The sequence below is a fragment of the Mesoplodon mirus genome, assembly GCF_964341445.2.
Source record: "Mesoplodon mirus genome assembly, chromosome: 15".
Taxonomy (NCBI): domain Eukaryota; kingdom Metazoa; phylum Chordata; class Mammalia; order Artiodactyla; family Ziphiidae; genus Mesoplodon; species Mesoplodon mirus.
This window is the reverse complement of record NC_138991.1, coordinates 8,816,108-8,838,565: the sequence shown is the minus strand read 5'-3', so window position 1 is coordinate 8,838,565 and position 22,458 is coordinate 8,816,108. Positions and strand designations below refer to the sequence as shown.

Sequence of the window (22,458 nt, the reverse complement as noted above, 5' to 3'; positions counted from 1 at the left end):
AACCCCTCTGCAGCTGTGACAACTAGAACGTCTCCATAGACTGCCACATGTCTCCTGGGGGGACAAAATTGCCCCCTACTCCTCCGGATTAAGGTCGGTGCGCTAATGGTGTGGAAGTTTGCCTCCGCTAGGAGAAAACAAGGGCGCTGATTATTCTGTTTTCAACAAGCAGTATAACAATGGGGAATTTCCAGGTAGGAATCTCATAGGATTGTTCTTCAGGTTGATTTTCTAGAACAGTTTTGACCCATACTCAGGAGTCCATGCACTGTCTGTGCCTTTACTTTTAGAGACCCGTCTGGAAACAGGAAGTAGGCATCAACTTTCTGTCTTGAAAACTCACATCTTCAGAATCCGACCAGAGGGCTTAACCCTGGGCTGGGTGGCATTGGTTCACGAGGCATCATTTGTCTATGAAAGCTCAGCAAATCATAATGAACGATCCCCAAAATGACGTCAATCACTGTTTCCTCCACGCATCTTCCCCCCAAGTGGAACTGCTGACCCAGTACATCACCTCTGCTCTGGATCACTTAGCACAACTTTTCAAAGAGAAACCGCACGGATGCCACCTGGCCATCGGCTTCATGCTTAAAATGAGTAAAAACAGCTGTATGCTTTCATAACCCCAACCAGCGCTTTGCTAGAACTCATTCGAAGACAGAGCATGTAGCATACACCTAATGCATAAATTGCGAGGTTATATTTAATTAATTGCAGGTTGGCCTCACCTGCAAAGTTCTAATCTCCACGAGGTTAGAACACCTCCAGCTTCTTCGATGCCATGTCTCTCGGTCGCCCAGCCCAGGGCATACAGTAGGTGCTCAGCTTTTCAAATTAAATAATTAATATTTCATTAGGGGCTAGAAGCATCTTCACCCCCATCAGTTACCTCTTTGGGAGCGGCACTCTCTTTCCCACTTTCCAATCTGGAAGAAATGAAGGAAGTGAGACCAACAGAATAAAACATAAAGAAAGAAAGAACTGAAATTCCAGTCTCTCATTCTGTCTTACTTGTCCCAGGGCCAACCCTTGAGGAATTCCTTGTTCACTCATCCACTTTTTTCATATATTTATTATTGCTGATACCCCCCTATACTGTGCTAAAAGTGGACACAAGCAAACCCCACATTCAGTACAACCACTATAATAGAAATAAAGTAACAGTATACAAAATTCAGAATGGTAATTGGATCACCTCCCCGGAAGTAGATGCCTTAATTGATTATTTCAAGGATAGTGGCTTTCTTTCTCCTCCTTTACCCTCTGCCTTCCTCAAAGTGTCTATGCATATCAGCAAAGCAGCTGCCCAGTGGTGGCTGTGTCCATCCGAGGCACAGACCTGAGTGGACCCCATGGTCACAGCTGGAAGGAAACGCCTGTTTCCTCTGTGGATGGCACAGAGCACATGGACGGGGTACCCACATGCACAGGGAACCCAACAGAATGGAGACATAGTGCCCTGTCTTCTGCAAACAGGCAGAAAGGAGGGGGAAATTGATGTTGGCTAAATGAAAAAGAACCAAATCAATAAAAGAAAAGAAAAAATATTTTCAGCTTCCTACAAAGAGTCATGGAGATTAAAATTAACTTAACCAAAGAGATTCAAAGTAAAAGTGTTTTAAAAACTCCTTAGCTGCCTGTCTCCTTCAAGCATGGAGAAACTGGACGTTCTGTCTGTTCTGCTTTCTTGGGAGAAGGAGGGGTTTTGTCAAAGCAGCAGCAACAACTTCACTTGGTCTCCACTGTCAGTGTATCTAGAGTTGAAGAAGCTTATTTTCTGCAAGTGCCTTCAGCCAGCCCCAGACATGTCTGCAGTCTATTTATGTTTGGCTAAAACAAACAGAATAAACAGTTGAGAGGATAGCATTCGTAATGTGACGGGAGGGAGAATATAGGGCATTCTTGACATCCTGCATATACAAATCATTGAATGTCTTTCTAACTAGCTGCACTTGTAAATCAATCCATGCACCCCTTCAGAAAGAATCTGCAGTAAAGTGATTTGACTTCAGCTGGCAATAGATGAATAGGATTATTGAAGAGGTGTCCTTCTTGGGTTATCTACAAAATCAACACTCAACGTATGTTGAGCTGGTCACACAAAGAGATGACCCCAGAAGCCACCAGACCCAGGCCTTGAAGAGTGTTTAAGCACTGGGGTGGATGTTCATCCAGGGGGCTAGAAGCAAAGCAGAGGGCAGAATACACGGTAAAAAGGGCCATCAGTGGAATAGTCATGATCTTGGCAATGATCTTGATCCTTGACCTTAGTTATTCAACACATACGTATTGAGTATCTACTCTGTGTCTGGTGTAAGTCCACTTTCCTGGTCTTTAAGAAATTTCCCCACCCATAAAGGAAAGGCCCCTCAGCAGATAGCACCCATTACTGTGATCACCAACCTCTACAGGAAAAGGTAGAGAAATATACACTCCCTCACTTTTGTTCCTCACCTCTCAGTTAAGGCGTGGAAAGCTTTACAATTTGAAAGTTGATTTGAATGTTCTTGAATATTTTAATCATGTGTGGGGAATCCCTGAGAACTGGTGCTAGAGGCTAAACAAACAAACAAAAAAGTATTGAGCCCACACTGATACTGAGCAATGTTTCTGATCTTCTCCCTGCAAAACAAAGACAGCGCTGGAACTCTCACTCTGTAGTCATTCTCAGGACCCTCATCTCTAGTAATTCATGCATTTAGGTTTCTTTAATTAGTCATCTAATATTTATTGAGCCTACCACGTTCCAGGCTTTGTGGAAACAAGGGCACCCAGACTGCTTAGACTGGGTTCCAGGCAGCCTACAATCAGAAGGAAAAGACAAATCACAGTTGCAGCAAGGATCGCATTTCTAGTCGAGGCTGAATTCACCTAACCAAAAGATTCCATTGTTGAATATTTCTGCACAAACTTAGATACATAGCCAAGAAGTCCAAACCATTAAGTAAAAATATTAGGGTCGCTTTAAGTACTGAATTAACCAGATAATAAAAAATCATAATAGCACAATAATTTACTGAGCAATTTCCACGTGCCAAGCACTGTGCCAAGCTCTTTTACCTTTTTCATCCATCCAACAATTACTGTATTTAATCTGAGGCCATTCACTAAACTGCACTACTTATATTTGTACCACTAAGAAAGAAAAAATGCTTATAATTAAACCATGACCCACTGCCCTCTTCCTATCACTTAGAATTTCTATTTTATACTTACTGAGAGACTCTTTGAGACTAATTTTTTTAAGATCTTTATAATTTGACACTCCTGTGTTTATATAAAAAGGAAAAGATAGGCAAAATAAATTGGTTAAGGCATTCCTGAAAGAGCTTCCAACTGCCCCCAGCAGCCATTTTAAAATACCACTGATTGTAAGATTCACCCTTATTTCTGAGATGTTAAAATATAAAAGAAAGGCCTTGGAATCAATGAAATGCTATTTGTAAAGTGTGTTCTATGCTCCAGGCTCCCTGAAAAAATGCTGAAGATACAGCTATGCATGAGACACAAAGTCCCAACCCTGCTGGAGTCTAAATGGCAGAGTTCAGATGTAACAATTATATGTATAATTGTTTGATTGCAGGTTTCATGGAAACCACAAGAGAAAAATCCCATAAGACTAAGAGGTGATCCTTGCCTCATCAGGTGGCCAGGAAAGATCCTCCACGGAACTTTATATGAAAACTGGAAAGTTGAGTACGAGGCAGAAGAAGAATTAAAGAAAGAGAAAAGTAGCATTTTCTCATTAAAGCCTTTTAACAGTCCTATCGGGTTGGTACTATAATCCTCATTTTACAGATGAGGAAACTGAGAATTGGAAAGCTTAAGTAAATTGCGTAAGTGCACACAGCTAGTAAGTGATAGAGCTGGGATCTTTCTCCTCTCAAACTGCAAACTGTTCTACGCGTTCGGATGGGCAGACTCAGTTCTTGCTGCTTTAGAGAGTGAGGAGGGACTTCCGGTCAGAGAGAGACTCTTCATTGTAAATCCAGATGTTATCAAATAGTTTCAATGCTAACAAGGAAAGAAGACTCTGTGTGTCCTGGACTCTGTGTGTCTTGGAACCAGGGGTTGCAGTGTCACAGGACCAGAAATATGGACGCAAAACAAGAACATGCTTTGGAATTTTCTTCCAAGCAGTTAGATTTTTAAATGCCTGGCTTAAGTACCTTTCAGAAACATATTCAACAGTCCAGGGTCTGTGTGGTTATAAGCCCAACCCAGCTGAAAGCATGGACCCATTATTATTTTTCCAATTAAGAGGCATCTCTAATATTACAGCAGGTATTTTTGTGTTTCTGCTTTTTAGACTTACCCCTAGATATAGAGCCTGATTAGGTTTTTAAAAGGCTAGCGTACTGAGCAGATGATGGAAGTCTGGGAAGCAAGACTAGTTCCTGGGGCCACTGTTTACCGGAGAATAGAATGTAGGTGCGAGCCCACAGCAACCCACAAAGGGTCTGGTGAGTGGATATCTTGCTCACTTTGTAGAGTTAAAAATGCACAAGTAGCCATTGATTCATTCAGTGAACATTTATTGAGCACCTACTCTGTGCCATACACTGCCTCTAGGTGATTTACACTATAGCATCGAGCCCCCCAAACCAAAATTCTTGCTCCAGTGGAGCCTACAAGCTAACAAATATCACAATAAACAACAGAAGGGATAAAGAAGTCAGTTCCACGCACGGTCTTAAGTGGTAAGTGCTACGGAAAGATAAGACGTAGAGCGGAGTAGAAAAATCGGGATCCTGAGAGAGTGGGGAGACCAGGTGCAATTCAAATAGGGCGATCCGAGTAAGCCTCTTCAGGAAATTGCTTGTGAGCACAGACTTACAGAAGGTTGAGGAAAAGCACAGAGGGAACAGCCAGTGCAAAGGCCTCAGATGGGAGCATTCCTGGCTTGATTGAGAAAAGCGAAGAGGCCAGCACGGCTGGAGCAGAAAACCCAGAAAGAGAGGGATGGAAGAGGGGGGTAGAGACGAAATGGAAGCTAAACAGGCACATAAATCTGAGGGCCGTGGTGAGAAGGTTGGCTTTCTCTGTGAGTAAGATGAATTTCCCTTGGGGGGTTTGAGCAGGGAGGTGACGTGGTCTGATATATCTTTCATTCTGACTGCTAAGAGTGTTAAGAATTGACTGTAGGTAGCAGGGATTGAGACCATTTTTCACTTTCCATCCCCTAGGACTGTGCTTCATAACTTACTGCCTCATTGCAGAACGCTGAAGGGGAGAATGCTCGGGCCTGGGGTCTGTGGGCTTGGTTTCCTACCTGGCTCGGCTAGTTTCTTCCAGAGACCCACTTGTATCTCTCCTGCTAGCCTCAAATTCCTCCCCTTTAAGATCAGAGATAAGAATGCCTACCTCACAGGATTATTTCCAAAGTTAAACGCATACCCAGCACTTTGCACCGTATCGGGCACCCAGTGGACGCTTGAAGAGGTACGAGGAAAGCTCTTTCTTCATATCTCCCCAAGAAACAAGAGATTTCATAAGCTGCTAATTCTGTAGTCTGGAAGGTATTCAGATTTATCATCTTGACTTTAGGTTGGTTTGCTTGAGTAATTAATTCAACGCTAAGATTTTATTGGTGAAGTGCCCAGGATTTTAGTAACCGAGTTAGTCGAACATGAAAGGTCTTTAAGGATGAAGGATAAAATAAAGTCTGTTCTGTTACAACTGATATTTCCTGAGCAAATTAGCTCCCTCCTGATTGGTAAATCTGTCCATGCTAGGAATATAATGAGGATGTCACATCCATTCACGTGAGTTTTTCCAACATGTTATTGTTTAGCAACACTAAGTAACAGCAACTAAATGTGAAATTCACTAACGGCTGAATGCAGGAAGCCACAGAGAATGCAGGCAGTTCTTAGACGTCCCGTTGACTTCCTCCTGGCTCAGATGGTCAGCCTTGGGAGTCTGCCTTGTCAACCTCTCCCCAGTCTTTTAAAATTTCAACCTATCTCTAACCCCACAGTCTCACCACCTCCTTAAACTCTTTTCCGCACAACTACCATCACTTCTTTATTTACAAAGTAAAGTCCTTTATTTGCTGCAGTATTGTTTTATTTATTATGAATTTAACAAATGTTTTTAACTGGACTGGGTTTTTGTGTGTGTTTTGTTGTTGTTGCCTGGTTACTCCCTAGGTTTTGAAAAGAATTCTTCCTTCGATCTCAGGTGATAGTGGTACATTCCTTCCTTCATTTATTCATTCAGTAAATATTTTCTGAGCACCATGTATGTGCCAGGTACTTTTCATATGGACAGTGAACGAAACAGACAAAATTCCTGCCCTAGTGAACTGTAGATTCTGATTTAATTGGCTTGGGGTGAGGCCTGGACATTGGTAGTTTTGTGGGTTTTTTGTTTTTTGGTTTTTTGCCTTTTAAGATATATTTTATAATGAGAAATAATTGTTTCTGAAAAATTTAAGGCATTAAAATTTTAATGTCTTTTCCTCTGAGAGTTTTTTTTTTTACATCTTTATTGGAGTATAATTGCTTTACAATGGTGTGTTAGTTTCTGCTTTATAACAAAGTGAATCAGTTATACATGGACTGGTATTTTTAATATGGTTTTGTTGGGTTGTGTTCTGGTTATCTACCTGCTTAGTTTTTTGGGGGTTTTTTGTGTTTTTTTTTTTGTGGTATGCGGGCCTCTCACTGTTGTGGCCTCTCCCGTTGCGGAGCACAGGCTCCGGACGCACAGGCTCAGCGGCCATGGCTCACAGGCCCAGCCGCTCCGCGGCATATGGGATCTTCCCGGACCAGGGCAAGAACCCGTGTCCCCTGCATCGGCAGGCGGACTCTCAACCACTGTGCCACCAGGGAAGCCCCCTGCTTAGTTTTGAACTGGCTTACCCTAACCTTATTTTTGCTATTAAGTGCTATCATTTTAATGCAAGGTTTTGCAAAATGCAAGATTTGTCGAGGAATGTATATTGCATTATAGCAGAAACATACACCTGTGCCATACACACCAGAACAAAGCAGGGCACAGTTGAAAACAGGCATGGACGTGAGTATGAGCTGGAAAACATAACCATGAGAGGGTGATGGCTCTGGAGCCTCATGTGATCAATTCAAAGCCGGAGTCTACCAACATCTGGGACGTGACCTTAGGAAAATTGTTTAACTTTTCGAAGCCTACGATTCCTCTGTCTTTAAAAATGGAACTAATAGTTATCACCCCCATCAGTGAAGTGTGAGGCTAAAATAAAACCATGCATGTAAAATATTAGAATATGGTACACATAGAAGCAGTTTATAAGCAAAATGGGTCAGATGGAGGTCTCAAAGTCAGTGCTTCCAAGTGATTTAAGCAGAAGTTTTTGTGCGTTTGGAGCCCAGCTTAACTCTGAATCACACGCAGCTGAGTGATGGGTGAACTCTCCAAACCCAAGTAAGAAGAACCTTTCTCTCTGGGCTTGAATCCTTGACTGCCTACATCTGGACCACTGGCTTAAACCCAGTTTATTTGTGCAGATGATATTGAGCATACATATATGCGCGCGCGCGCGTGTGTGTGTGTCTGTGTTTGGGTTCCTTTTCTCTACATATGAAAAATATAGCCAAGGAAAAGACAGTGCTCCCACAGCTGGAAAAGATGAGATCATTTGTAAGTGGCTTGTTAAAGCGCACATCATTTTCCTGATCAGTAGTAGCGAGCCTGCATCTTCAGAAGCTGATGCGATTTATCATGTTATTATATATTTAGGGGCTTTTTGAAAATGCTGTTATTTACTCAACCGCCTGTGTATATAGACTATTTAAAGCAGATTTTTGATCCAGTAGACTGTACCAGCCCCATCTATCGTCTCAGTGAGCATGTGGGGACTCTTAAATATGCAGATCATTGACACAGTAGACTATGAGCGCTGAAAACATACTCTAGAAGGGTACATTCAAGTCACTGGGGGATGATATGTTTCTACAAAGCATTTTCAAGGCAGATCCATACATAGAGCCAGGCTCTGTGGAAAAATGTACATCTGGATGGAGGGGACTTTGGCTTTGGAGGGAAATTCTTGGTTTCTAGAAAGAGGATGCTCTTATTAGCATTGCTTTATGGTCTGCCCATGTGTCTGTGAACATTTAAACTACCCTCTACTGAATGCCAGGCAATGTCACCAAGAGTCTGAGCTTGCTTTATTCTACATGCAAAGAAACCATCCTGTTAGAGTTAGCAGGGATTCATTCTTTGATTCAAGGTATGTATTGAGCACCATCCATTAGACAGTGAGAGCGTTGTTTGCAAGCCACAAATGTTCTCTCTGGCTAACTCAAGTCAAAATAAGGAATTTGCTGGAAGATGTGTGGAGTAGCTTACTGAAGGGGGAGGAGCCAGTAGGCCTCTGAAGATCACGGGGACATAATCAGAGGGCCATCTCTTCTTGATGCTATTGTCAAGATGGATCCACTCCAGCCATTTTCCGTCCTTGAGTTGTGGGGTCAGAATTCAGATTCCATGGAACAAGAGTCTGACTGGCCAAGCTGGGGTCATATGCTCATATTAAACAAACACGAAATGCCAAAAAAAGGGAAAGAAAAGAGAGAAAAGAGAAAGTTCTCATGTTTTTGTTTTACCTCTCTGCTCTTTAAACAAAACATCAAATATTTAAACACATGTTATCTGGATCATTCTTGCTGGAGAATAGTCCAGATGCACTGGAGTTTCATTCAATTAATCCCCCGAAGACTAGAACCTGTGTCCTGCTGGCTTCTTCCCAATGTGCCTGGAAGAGAGCAGATTTATTCCCCCTGGACCTGACACTGTTATTCTTACATCAGTTCCAAATTGATCATATGCCTTAAAAAATAAAATCAGCTACACTACCTACTTTAACATGAAGAGAGGAGATGATCTCAACTCTTTCTTTTTTAAATTTATTTAATTAATTTATTTTTGGCTGCGTTGGGTGTTCGTTGCTGCGCACGGGCTTTCTCTAGTTGTGTCGACCAGCTTCTCATTGCGTTGGCTTCTCTTGTTGCGGAGCACGGGCTCTAGGCACACAGGCTTCAGTAGTTGTTGTGCGTGGGCTCAGTAGCTGTGGCTCGCGGACCCTAGGGCGCAGGATCAGTAGTTGTGGCGCCCGGGCTTAGTTGCTCTGCGGCATATGAGATCTTCCTGGACCAGGGCTCGAACCCGTGTCCCCTGCATTGGCAGGCGGATTCTCAAGCACTGCACCACCAGGGAAGCCCCAATCTCAACTCTTAACTCACCTAAACTGCAGAAGCAGAGGGGATGATTGGCAAGGGCAGGGCACTCACACCAGTGGGAAATGGATGATGCTCTGAAAAAAGCCTCAAGAACTTTTGACGATAGTCACCTCGAGAATCATGCTTGACCCTGAGTGTGCAGCAGCGAACAAGGCAAATAAGCTCCAGCATTCATGGGGCTCATGTTCAAACTGGGGAGAAAGATTTCTAATGCTAGGTCTTCCATTCTTGGCATTATTGCCTTTTAGGCCAGACCATTCTTTGCTGTGGGCACTGTCCTGTGCACTATAGGGTGTTCAGCAGCATCCCTGACTTCTACCCACTGGATGCCAGCAGCAACCCCACCTCCCCAGTTGTGACAACCAGAATGCTCCCAGACATTGCAAATACCCCCAGGGAACAAAATCACCCCAGCTGAGTCATCAAGAAATATGTTGGCTGTCCCTGGGGAGGAGTGGTAGGAGCCCACGTGTGTCTATAATTCAGTGTGTACTTGGGGGCTGGGACCCTCCTTAGGTAAACATTATCTCTGCTGTTCTGTTTAAGCAAGATCCTATGTAAAGGGCTTCCCTGGTGGTGCAGTGGTTAAGAATCCGCCTGCCAATGCAGGGGACACGGGTTCTACCCCTGGTCTGGGAAGATCCCACATGCCGCGGAGCAACTAAGCCCGTGCACCACAACTACTGAGCCTGCGCTCTAGAGCCCGCGAACCACAACTACTGAACCCTCATGCCACAACTACTGAAGCCCACGCTCCTAGAGCCCATGATCCACGACAAGAGAAACCACCACAATGAGGAGCCCACGCACCGCAACGAAGAGTACCCCCTCTCGCCGCAACTAGAGAAAGCCCGCGCGCAGCAACAAAGACCCAGCACAGCCTAAATAAATAAATAAATAAATTTTTTTTAAAAAAGATCCTATGTAAAGTCGTAGAATACAAAGCTGTCCAGGAGAGAGAAGGGCATTTCCAGAGTCCTTACTGAGTGCCAAGAACTGCCGGTGCTGGGCATGTGAAAATAAACACCAATAGCCTCCTTGCTTTTAAAGAGCTTACCATCTGGGAGGTGAGATCCAGAATCACACTTTGGTTTGTCCAGTAGTAGATGTGGGTAAAGTCCTATGGATCACAGAGAAAGGGAGACTCTATTTTGGGGTCTTGGAGAAGGTCTCAGGAAGGAAGTGGCACATAAAGTGGGCTCAGAATTTGAAATAGCCAATGTGGAAGTTACAATGGATTAGGTGCTTGACTATGAACATCAGTCCCAAATTTTACAGAATTGACCTTATCATCATGGATAATTAATGGCAGAACAGGAAAAGGAGATTGCCTTATACTTTGTCCAACAGACAAAAAAGAAATTATAATATTTTCCCAGCCTAATTGTTAGAAGCTAAAGAGTATACCCACCGAGGAACAAAACAATGTTTATCATGCATAATGTTAGTACACAGAAAGGCTAACCTGCACATATTGATTAAAATGTATCTAACTTGTAAAGTAACAGCTACCGCAAAACTATGAAATGTACATAGACTAATAGATGTATCCTGAAGCTCTCAGTTGTAAGTAACCCACCCCAGACTATCTTAAGCAGTAAAGGGAATTATTTGTTCGTGAAATTTCAAAGTGCAAAGATAGTCAAGCTTCAGGTGGAATTTGATCGAGGTGAGGACTTTGATTTGTTGCAGTTTTCTTGGCTTTGCACTCTTGTGTATGTTAGCTGAGTCTTCAGGCTGCCTTCCCTTCCCTTTTCAGCATTGCCCAAGAATTAGCCAACCTCATTTTTTTTTTAATCCTTGCATATAGTGCTGTTTTTTTTAACATCTTTATTGGAGTATAATTGCTTTACAATGGTGTGTTGGTTTCTGCTTTATAACAAAGTGAATCAGTTATACATATACATATGTTCCCATATCTCCTCCCTCTTGTGTCTCCCTCCCTCTCCCCTCCCTGTCCCACCCCTCTAGGTGGTCACAAACCACCGAGCCAACCTCATTTTTAAATGTTTATAAGTAACAAAAAATTAACAAGACCTGGAAAGGCAACCAATGTCCTCCTTGAAACGCTGTCTTTAGGTACAACGGCTAATTCCCTTTATTATCTCCTAATAGACAGTCAAAGGTGTTAGAGGCTGCATACAAGAAGATTCTTTTCTAATAATTTGACCCAGGCCTAATCATCCTCCTCCAGGTCAGAAAGCTCTGGTTCTTTTTCTTGTTACGTCCCTAGGAAAAGACAAATGATCTTTTACACCAAAAAGCAAACTAACTAACCAATTAGCCTAACAAAAAGCTGCCTTTTTGGTTGTTGTGAAGGAAAAATATGCATATATTATTATTTTCTAGGAGAATTCAGCTTTCATGAAAGTTGTTTGGGAGCTGACAGAAAATTAACATCAGAAGACTTTAAAAGCAGAGGAAAATACATAAAACAGAAGAAAAAAAAAGGTCAGGAAGAATATCAAGGACAAGACAGTGGATGTACCATGAGCCATATATCTGTGCTGCCCTTTGGAGAACATTAGATCCCCAGATACTGTTGTCCTCACCCACTGTCCTCTCCTGTGAGAATGACCAGTTCAGTACCATTGTGGGGATGGGGAGAATACTGACATAGTGACCTCAAGACTTGTCCCGTTTACCCATCCCCTTTGTAGGTAGGGGCAGAGAAAAGTTGACAAGCCCTGAAAAGACCAGCCCTGACTTTAAATCAAAGGGTCAGAAAACCCTGGAGAATTTTCCATCAGATTTTTCAAACTGTCAATTCAGAAAGATCGAAGACCTCTGTATCTCCCAGAATCTGGGCCATTTCCAAGAACTGATTCATCCAACTGTCCAGTGCGGGTTTGGCCTCAGATCAGACTTGCTGTTTTAGATAAGTTGCCTCCTGTAAAAGCTAACCTAGTTAATTAAGAACCGAAATAGGTCAGGCTTTATTTGACAGAATTACCGGAGTTATTTAGAAATGCTAATCCTTTTCATCATTAACTTTTTGTTTGTTTGTTTCTTGTAGTATAAAAATACTCATTCTGATAAGGGGATTTAAATGAATCCAGAAGGAATTGGTTGAGAATAATGCTAGGAGCCCAGTGGATTTTTTTTTTCCCAGCCAACACTTGAAAGAGTAAATCCTAAACATCCCGAGAAATCCAGCTTCAAAATGTGGCTCTTCATGACAACGTCTTTGTTCTTATAATACTAATAAGAAGGAACCTACATCAAGTGCTTATTATTGCCAGGCGTTCTGAGTTCTTCCCAGTTATCTCAATTCTCACAGTCATCTTTGAGGGAGGTACTACTGTTATCTCCAATTTATAGATGAAGACATGGAGACCCACAGAGGCTGGGAGTTTGCTCCAGATGACAATGTAAGACGTGGCAGAGGTGGGATTTGCACCCGGGCAGCCTTGCTCCAGACCTCATGTTCTTCAGTTCCATGTTGTAACACCTGTGAGCGTGCTGTGCGTGCTTGCTTTCTTTCTTTTTTTTTTTTTTTTTTTGCGGTACGCGGGCCTCTTACTGTTGTGGCCTCTCCCGTTGCGGAGCACAGGCTCCGGACACGCAGGCCCAGCGGCCATGGCTCACGGGCCCAGCCGCTCCGCGGCATGTGGGATCTTCCTGGACCGGGGCATGAACCCGTGTCCCCTGCATCGGCAGGCGGACTCTCAACCACTGCGCCACCAGGGAAGCCCTGTGCGTGCTTTCTTCTCTAGTTCTCCCCAACAATGCCAAGTGCTCCCCGTAGAGCCCCTGCTTCACTGACAACTAGAGAGAGGATGAGTTGTCGCCAACCCCCAGTGCTGCCACTGACCTTGGCTTTGCAGCCCTTCTCAGCTATTGACATCTGAGACGGAATATTTCTTTGTCGTGAGGGCTGTCCTGTGGTGGGGGGGGCGAGGGTTGAGAGGTACCCCTGGCCTCTCCACCCCCCCGTCGCCAGTGGCACCTTGTCTCCAGTCATAACAAGCTAAGGTGTCTCCAGACATTGTCCAAATGCACAAACGTGCTCTGGGTTGAGAACCACTGGGTTGGAGTGTGACAGTGATCCAGTGGGCTCCTGGGGCCACGTGTTCTTCTGTAGAAACCAGCTGATAAACTCGTTCACCTTGAAGTGCAAAGGTGAGATAAGAGAATAAGTCTTTATATTTTTACAGGGGATGAGTTCTTGATTTGCCTCATGTCAGATGAACAAAAGTCAAATCGGAGCATTTGAGGCAAGGAGAAGCAGCCTGGAAACCCTGCTCAACTCCTAGGAATGGGGGGAAGTTCTATACACCGTGGTCCTCATAACCAGACTGGTCACAGTGATCATACTGGCAGAGAATGCAACAGGAAGAGGAAGAATTGGAAGGTCCAGTATCTGAGCCATTAACCATAGAATTGAAGAATACCAGGGCAAGGAAATCCTTGTCTGACTGAGTCATTGCTCATAAGACGTGAAAGGTCTTTCCACCTTGGACTCCTGTGATTCTAGAGATAGCAGACTTTTCACCAGAAAAGCAAAGGCCAGCTCTCTTTCTGACAGTGCCAATTTGCTTCTCTGAAGGAACAGTGAGCTTTCTTCTCTCTCTCTTTCTTTCTTAATGGGAAGTGGTCACAGCCATGAACTTAGCAAAAGAAGCAGGTTAAAATTTGTCCGTTCTTGGCTAATGCAGTTAGACGTTTTCGAGAAAAGACAATGAGAAGTGGTCATTATCCATTATCTGCATGAAATATTTCAGAGAAAGAAGCAGCATTTGCCAAAAAAAAGAAAAGATGTTTGACTTCAAGCCAGGCAAGAGGGAAACAAGATCACCTTCTAGCTCTGTGGGATGGCTGTGCTAATGCTGTTATTTCAAGTAAAATGGGAATATACATCTGAAAAAATACAGATGGTGCATCAGCTTCATATACTTTCTGAAGGTCGTTCTGGACAATGATTCACTGTCCCTTTTCTTGGCAAAAAAACCCCACAAAAACCCTCCAAACTTTATAGTCTTAGAAAGAACTATAGGCATGTGGGTGTGTTTATATAGCCCTATGTGGGGGAAAATGTATAGAAAATCAGTATGTACATTTTGCTGAAAATAGCTGCCACCACTTGAAAAGTCAAAGCCTAGAACTCTTATTTTGATAGGAAAGTCTCAGTTCTATTGTGTAGTTTCTTTGTCCCTGTTCCATTTCACTTTATCCCCTGCTCCTGATTTATGCTCTCTTGGTGTGAGGATAATATAAGGATAATGATTTCTAAACTGGAACTACCAGAAATCTTACGAAGTGGCCCCCTCCTCACCCTTCTCCATGAATATTTGCTCACTCTGCTTTTTAAAATTGTCACCAGGACATTTCCCAATAATAACACATGCCAGACTGAAATTCTATGTAGTTGAATATAAAGCATTTTTTCTAGGAGACCTTCTGCTTTGACCATTAGTCATCTCTCTCATTGCAAAGTCCAAGGCCTCCAACAAAGACCTGTTTTCTGGAATGGTGGGTTGTTTGATTTCTTGAAGATTGCAGACATTATCATTATGGGTAATAACCTAATAACTTGCCATGTGATGTTTGCACATCACTTCTACAGAAGTTCCCAGCACACATACCACTGGCTCCTTGTATGAATGATTTAATATTAAATAACAAACCCCAAATTGGATAAAACTCTCTTCTTATGCATGACACTTACAAATCTGGTTCATATCGAATGCAAATATCATCAAAAGCGGTTGGCTTGGAACAGGATTTAGGGATAACAAAGAATGCCAAAGCCAACTGATTTCAGCCGTCTGCGGGTTCAGATTGGCGGTCAGGACGTGCAGTGCTTGTAAAGAGCCTGCAACAGGACTGAGAGTCAGGAGGTTACAGCCCTGGTGTGTCACGTACTTCATCACATTTGATATTCCTAACTATCCTATGAAGGAAATGCTATTAGTATTCTTACTTTATGGATGAGAAAACTGAGCCTCTGAAAGTTTCAGCAACTTTCCTGCGATCACATGTAAACAGAAACTGGCAGATTTGAACTGAGGCCAGCCTGATCCCTGGCCCTATCTCTTCAGTAACTGATCAGTCGTTGAATCAGTGACTTTTTTTTTTTAATTTTTAAATTTTTTTTTGCGGTACGCGGGCCTCTCACTGCTGTGGCCTCTCCCATTGCGGAGCACAGGCTCCGGACGCGCAGGCTCAGCAGCCATGGCTCACGGGCCCAGCCGCTCCGCGGCATGTGGGATCTTCCCGGACCGGGGCACGAACCCGTGTCCCCTGCATCGGCAGGCGGACTCTCAACCACTGCGCCACCAGGGAAGCCCCAGTGACTTTTATTTTTCTCTTGCTCGGCGTTTCCCAGTATAGCTGGAAGCAATTGTCTAAGCCACAGGTATTTCATCTGTTGGTGCCTGGAGAGGAGAGGGCCTGGAACTCTTAAAGTTGTGCTCTCTTCCCAAAGCTGGTACCCACATACATGTAGGAACATAGGCAGAGAAGAGTAGCTTACCAAGTCTCTTGCTCCTAATTAAGAGTTTTGCCATTTCAGCAGGGCATCTCAAACTTTCTTGAGCCTATGAACCCCCCCGGGGATCTTTGTTAAATGATTCCTATTCGATAGGCCTTGGATGGAGCTGAGAGTCTGCATTTCTAACAAGTTCCCAAGTGCTGTTGCCGCTGATCCAAGGACCATCCTTTGAGTAGCAAGGGTTTATGATACACTTTCTTTTCCATTTCCTCCTTTGTCCTAACAGAACCCTGTGAGGTAGGTAGGCTTAGGATGGTCACTCCTATCTGGGATTGACAGATGAGAATCAAGGTCAAAGAGGTGGTATGAGAAAGCCACAGAAGAGCATGCCAGATCTTCAGACTCTGCCTCTGCTGATTCCTTTGGTTTAGAGCTTGCAAATGGATGGATCCCAGACATATTTGGTCTCTTCTACATGGTTTGGCCAAACAAAGCTTCTGGCAACCCTCGCCCCCATGACTGTTCCTTGAGTAGCAGCTGTACTCTTTCAATGTGGCATGGACTTTCCAGCTATCCGTAGCTCCTCTGTGTCTATCCAGCTGGATGCCAGCACTACTTAGGAACTCAGGATTTTTTTCTTCCCATCTGTCCTGCTTTGCCATTTAAGTTATCTGCATTCCTCCCATAATGCGTGACCTTATCACGCATGACCTTTTCCTCCCTAATCCCAGTGTCCGACTTCTCTCTGTAACTCAGGTCTCTACTCTCCTGGGCCTTTGGGGAGCCACTGTGATGGAAGTCCCAGGGAAACTCTACTAAAGTATGTGGCATGTGATAGCTGCAGAATAAATATTTCTTGATTAAATGAATAAACAGATGAACTGCAAAAGGATCACCCAGTATCCACTTTCCCTGATTTAAACTAACTTAGTCCTTTTTTGCTGATGACCAAGATGTGGAGAAAGTCACAGAGCATGGTTAGGAAACAGCTTTACAGTCCAAAGAGCTGTGAGGATAGCCCAAGAAAGTGCCTACAGCAAGAATATATTAAGTAAATGGACTTTTTTTTCATGCAGACCACACCCAATATGTATCCATCGTACATATAAAACATTCCAATTTACTGAACGTCTGCAGGAAATAATAAAAGGGATGTTGTTTTGATGACCTTCAGAAAGCTTTCCATCCATCTCTAGAGAGCACTTCTGGGCCCAGGAGAAGCCTCATGTCATTAAACCACTCCATCTTCAACATTCCTTTAAACAAAGAATTCTATGTGTTTGGTTCTGACATTCAGATAGAGGAAGGAACCAGCCCTTCTCTCTTGAGCTGTGTGTACAAGTCACGCTTATGTTAGTGACTTTTGTGTGGTGTGGCAGGAATAAAAATCTATATGAAAATTGAATTGAAAATGTCTCTTTTTAGAAATGTGCCTGAGCTTAGATTTCTCCAGACGGCAGGAAGGCTGAGCCTTAGCTCATGGTACCTGGATTCTCTGTAAAGTCAGGTCTGTGCTCAGGAAGGGAGCCGGGGATCCCACAGCCCCATAGCCTACCACCTCCTGGAGCACAAAGCAGACAGAGCCCCTCAACACAGCCCTGCGAGGGGCCCTTGCTCTGGGCCCAGTCACCACTGAAAGGCAGCTCAGCCTCCTTGAACAAGAAATCCTCTATCTCTCTCCTCAGCCTGCCAACAAAAGTGCCAATTAGTGCCAATAATAATATACATATTAACAGATTTCTAGACCACAGTCACCAAAACACTAGAGACTCATGACAGGAAGACCTTCCTCCGTGTCATCATTTTATCGTACCTACTGGGTACACGGTGAGAAATTCTTGCGATCCCCTCATTTACGTCTGCCCTGCACACTGTGGAATCTTCATGTGATTTTAAACTGTCATTTAGTGGGGTAGATTGGCGAAAACGATCCTGTCACCACCGGATATGTTTTTAAATGAGGTCTTGATTGAATTCTGGTTTCCTTTTTAAAAATCAACCTTCTTGAGTTTTATATTCTTCTCGGGTTATGACTCTTCCACCTCTGCTGCCACTTGAAAAACTCAGTGCTTTTACTGTAAACACTCTACTGTGGATTTTCAAGGCAACTACAAACATGGATGCTTAGCAAAAATCTGATATTTACATCATGCCACCCATGAACTATTTTGCACAATTTCATTTAAACCATTCTGACCGCAGGTTTTTGGAACAAATGAGGTGGTAATTTTTTAAATTGTTTCCTTTTTCTTTTAACCTTTGATTTAAGAGGAAATTTCTAAAGTTTGAGGATTTCAGCATTTATTTAAAGTTTCAACATTTACCCATATAATGATAGGGTAAAAAGTTTGCAGCATATATAGTATATTTTTCTAATGACATTTCTCCTTTTTAAAATCAAGCATTTGGGATAAGACCACCCTAATATTAATATTTGTGTAATATACATCATGGAACAGCTAATGAGCTTTATCCATGACAAAATTCATCCACACTTTCAAAGTAGCGCGAATCTTTTTTGAATCAGAATCTGCTCACATTGAGTGTATTTCCTGATGCTTTGCAGTCTTGGTGCTTATTTGCAGCCTTCATACTTAAAAAGTTTAAATCCACAGCTCAGGTATTTCTGACAACAAGAATGTTGGTGGCTGGGTTGCTCTGAAAAGATGACCTGTGGGGTTGTTCTGTTTTTATCATTGAGAAAAGTGAATCAGGATGGTTGTAATTCACATCTGATCTAGATCAGGGTTGGGGTGGGGAGATATACCCATCACAGGCTCCGACTGCACTGTTGCAACTGGACTAATCCCCTTTCGTTGTATGATCTATTTGTTCACTCATTCGGATAACTTGTGGACATCTTTCTGTGCCGGGATGCTACCTGAGTGCTGGGAGAAGCAAGGTCTCTGCCTTCAAGGGGACAGACCTTTTACCTTTACATTTAGTGGGAGGACACAATCAATCAATAAACACACAAGATGATTTCAGAGTATGGTCAGTGCCATAGTGCTTTCAGTAAGTAGGTTGATGTGATCTAGAGTTACACTGAGAAGGGACAACTGGTCAGAAAGGGGCCATTTGAGCTGAATTCTAAAGCATGAAAAGGAACCAACTTCCAAAGAGGAAGGGCCTTCCAAGCAGAGAAATCTGCAGTTGCAAAGAACCACAGTCCAGGAAAGGATTGGCAGACGCAAGAAGGAACCAGTAGGTTGTTGTACCATGGGTGTGGAGGGTAAGGTGAGAGTACTGGGCGATAAAGCAAAACGGCAAAAGCCAAGTCCTGCCAGCTCTTAAAGACCAGGCGAAGGGTTTGAATTTTATTATAATTTATTTCTATTTGTGCAGCAGAAAGACACTGCAGGAGTTAAAACAGTGAGTCACCAACTAACATCTTTCATAAAGAATATTCTAGCAGTTAGTTCTCTGGAAAACAGACTAGAGGAAGTGGAAGCAGGAAGCCCGTTTAGTCACGTGAGTGAACAGCAATGGCGACACAGAGCAGTGGCCGTGGAGTAGAAGAGAGATGGGCTCTTGACCGTAGAACTTTTAGACATGGAACCGAGTTTGCCCATGAATTACCTGTCCTGGGAGTGGAGAAGCTTCATGTGGCCACAGTCAGGCGGTGGTAAGGGATGAACTTAGACATTTAGGTTGAACAGGGAGATGTTTGCCACCATGAAGTTTGATCTTCAACCCAAAGTCAACAAGGCGGTTCTGCAGAGGACACTCCCTTCTTCTAGTGCCTCGGTGCAATTGTGATCATTTTCTTTTGCTAAATAAGTATTCATAGGAATAAACTTGCCACTCAGCCACTTCACCAAGATTTACACATGATGCAATCTTATTGAACAAATCATCAGTAGAGAGAAAGAGACAGATACTCATTATACACACAGATCACCCATATTCTGGCTGTCTTCCCTCTCTCTCCCCTCAGCTGCTGGTGGCAAACAAAACCACTTAAGTGAACAGTTTTAAATGTATAATATTAAAATGTGTTTTTTAAAACTCCTTGGAACCTCCAGCCATTGTTAAAATACACTCACTCTGATGGATGCTTTGGCATTTTTTTTATGAGGCTTTTCAATGCGTTACTTTATCAGGGGCATGAGATTTAGTCTGTTCTGCAGAAGAAAACAGACAAAAAGGGTCTCTCAGCGCGAGTTACTCTTCTGTAAAGGTTATAGTAAACATGTCAATGCCTAATTAAGCAGAAAATTTTATCTGTATTGTGGGGGAGGCATTTGCTGTCTTCGACTTTTCTTCTGGGGAATCCATTTAGAAGGACAAAGTAGATTGTGAAGTTGAGCTGGTCCGGAAAGCTCAGCTTCCAAATGTCAGCATTAAAAAAGAACGCTTCTTTTCTCCTTGTGTGAAAATGACTATATTGGCTGGGCAGATTGTCTGTGGGGTGTATGTGTGTGTGTGTGTGTGTGTGTGTGTGCGTGCACGCGCCTGCATATGCAAGCATGCGTGTATGTTTCATCAACACACATACAAGGTAACATGAATTATTTCCCAACTGCCTACTAAGTATCAGGCCCTGTGCTAGGCACTGAAAATAGTGAGATGAATAAAACCTGGCAACATGTTAACCAACCGTAATGAGCAAAAGCCTTCTTTTCTCCCCCTAGATTTCTTCACCTGCTTTGTGTGTAGGTGTATGTGTTCTTTGTTTCAGGGATCATATCACCCATAGGTGTGGTGACTATATAGCTTAGCCTGGAACAGTCCTGGCTAATATGTATCATCCCAGTGTATGAGTAATAAAGCCCTTTTAATTCTCAAAAGTAACCCTGTTTTTAATTGGTAAAATTTGCCTGATTCTTTTGGAGTATTTTGCTTGGCTCTGTAACAAGTCATTTATTAATTTTGTTAATAGACCTTTTCCTTCATCTTAATGGTATGACTATTTCTACAAACATACAAACTAGTCCAGGAAAAAGAAAACACGATGAGGATGGGGTCAGGGTGGGGTGTGATCTAATTCAGTTATTCTAAGCTAGGGTTTTCCTGCAAGTAGTGACCACTTATTAACGACTGTTTGCCTAGATTGAGAAGCTTCTTTTTCTTCAAATCAATTTATGGAACTAGAGACCAGCACCCCCAGTTTAATGAGAAATCCACTTGTCAACCTGCTAGGAAAGCAAACACACAACACCAATAACAAAAAAAAAAAATGGAACACAACCACCAAACCACTGGCAAGGCTGAGTTTTTACATTTCATTTGGTTTTACACCATCACGCCCTTAAAATTGTGGGCTCTCCTCCACAGTATTCCCACAGTTCTCCCCTCTGAGGTGGTTATATATGTGGTGACATTTCAAAGAAACCCCATGGCTTGACCTTTAACCTTTGGGTCTCTGCAAAGTTTTCTTATTTATTAGATTGGTACTAAAAAGAGAGTGGAACCTAGGGGTTAAGATCATGGATTCTCTCATCACACAGGCTGGGTTCAGGCCTGACCCTGCAATGCTAACTATGTGGCCTTGGGAAAAAGTTCTCAAACTCAGAGCCTCAGTTTCTGCATCTGTGAAATGAAAATAATAATAGTTTCTACTTCGTGTGGATATTAGATAAAATGAAAGAATGTATTTGCAATAGTTAGCACAGGTCCTAGGAGATAATAATTAATAAATATTCTTCATCTTCAGTGTGGTATATATACACATGTGCAGATATAAATATATATATATATATATATATATATATACACACATACATATATAATGGAATACTACTCAGCCACAAAAAAAGAATGAAATATTGCCATTTGCAGCAACATGGGTGGACGGAGAGATTATCGTACTAAATGAAGTAAGCCAAACAGAGAAAGACAAATATTATAGGGTATCATTTATATGTGGAATCTGAAAAGCAATACAAATGAACTTATTTACAAAACAGAAACAGACTCACAGACATAGAAAACAAATTTATGGTTACCAAAGAGGAGGCAGGGGAGGGGTAAATTAGGGGTATGGGATTAACAGATACACACTACTGTATATGAAATAGGTAACCAACAAGGATTTACTGCATAGCACAGGGAACTATATTCAATATCTTATAATAACTTATAATGGAAAAGATGTATATATAAATATGTGTATAACAGAATCACTTTGCTGTACACCAGAAACTAACACATTATTGTAAATCAGCTACAGTTCAAGTTTTACAAAACCCTAATTTTGGAAAATAAATAAGTAAATAAAAATCTGAAAAAAAGTATTCTTCATTTTCAGTCTTTGGAGCCCTTGGAGTTCCTGACTGCAGGTGACTTACTCCTAATAATTCCCCTTCTCCCTCTCTGCCTGCCTCTCAGGAGAGACCTCCAATGCTTGATCACCCCTTTTTCAAGTATGATACCTGGTGAATGGAAGTAACAGCATTGTCCTAGGGTTTCTCCCAAGTACCCACCTGCACTGAGAGGGGAGATAGGACGTCGTAAGGAAAATACTGCATTGAGATCATGCAGCCCTTACACATCTAAGACTGAATCTCCCTTGCTTTGGTACTTCTTTGGTTGCATTTTATCCACGTGGCTCTGAAAAGGGCAGGTGAAGAAAATGAGCACATGAGCATAAATAGTCCCATTCCTCATCTCCATTGATGGGTATTTGCCCATTAATTCCCTTTGTACCTGCTCTCTCATGCCTTCATTTTCCCTATGCAATTACTGGTCCTAAATCCTTTCAGAGAAGGGAAAGCATGCATCCCCAATAGCATTTTGCATCTACAAATCAAATGTATAATTGGCATCTCATGACGGGTACCCACAAATCATAGTGCA

The 22,458-nt window shown here is 42.6% G+C and overlaps 1 protein-coding gene across 2 annotated transcripts in view; it reads left to right on the top strand.

Annotated features, from left to right (window-relative positions):
- The window catches only part of TSHZ2 (teashirt zinc finger homeobox 2), a 454,832-nt gene that overhangs the window by 247,495 nt on the left and 184,879 nt on the right, over positions 1-22,458 (top strand). The gene's annotated exons all lie outside the window — the stretch shown is intronic.